Raw genomic sequence first — 1236 nt, 5'->3', positions numbered from 1 at the left:
ACGGAACGAGTGTTTTAGGCTCATCGCTTCACCAGTCACCACCCCGACAGAGACCGCCACCGTCAAGCATGTTGGGTGCACCGAGTCCGGCAGCAGGCGAATTCAGACGCCGTCTTGCACGGCTTCAGGGGGTGAAGGGCGGACTAGGCAGCAGAGGCACTAGCGGGACGAAGGTCCTGGCAGCCCTCTCCGCGCCGAGGAGCAGAGCCAGCCGCAAGAACCCTCAAAAAACTCGGAAGACCGGGCTGCCTGTCGGGTGGTCCGGTGATCGGCCGTACCAGAGACGATAATGCGGTGCTCACAGGGGTGGAAGCTTGCCAGGCGGGAAGACGACGCGCGACGGGGCTGCATTTTCTTCTGCTAGCGTGCACGCCAACGCGCCTTCATTGCCCTGATGACGCGCATGATGCGCACAATGAGAATGAGCAAAGCCGACTCACTGTCGTAAGGAGCTTTCCTGTGTAGAGGCGGAAAAAAAAAACAGTTCTTCCTTATCCGACTCAGGGGGTCCCTCACACTACCCCGCAGCTGCGCCGGGCCGCGGCGCTCGGGCTAGAACGCATGGAAGTGCTGATAGTGGGGAGTTCGAGGCCGCAGCGCCACAGAAGAAAGACGTGTGTCGAGCGATAAGCCGATGGGATGGCACGCGTGCGAGTGCAGTGGAGAGAGCAAGTCGCTAGCCAACGCATGAGCGGCAGCAAGGAGCGCACGTTTTTCTACTCTCAACCAGCTCCCTCCACACTTCGGCGAGGAGCGAAAATAGGAGTGTGCAACCACTCCTTTACATCACGACTATGCCGCTGCAATACCCTTCCAGTCTTCCGCCACCACCCTCCAGGAAGGCAAGATGGAGTACATACATATCACAGACGCCTCCCACCGAAATACAGGCCACCATTCAAGGATTGCCAGCGCTGGCCTGCCCTCAACGATAATGGCACCACGGGGAAGTCCGCGATCGATCCATTCTTTTCTTTTTCTTCGCTCGGCCTGACATCCTATACCACGAACAAGCCAACACATATATGCGCATACAGCTACACTCCATCAACCTCTGTCGCACTACGGCTGAATCCTGGTCGTGGAGGACAAGCCGTTCCGCCGTCGAGGCCATGCGTCCCACCGGCTCTGCTTGTCTCTTCCCGTCCCTTCCCATAAATGCCCCGTCATCGGCGCCAGACCGACACTCCCGTGGACTGCACGCCTGGATCCGGGCGGGCCGCGCCCAGGGTCCTG

The sequence above is a fragment of the Leishmania donovani genome, chromosome 7, assembly GCF_000227135.1.
Source record: "Leishmania donovani BPK282A1 complete genome, chromosome 7".
NCBI lineage: Eukaryota > Euglenozoa > Kinetoplastea > Trypanosomatida > Trypanosomatidae > Leishmania > Leishmania donovani.
This window is presented reverse-complemented; position numbering follows the sequence as displayed.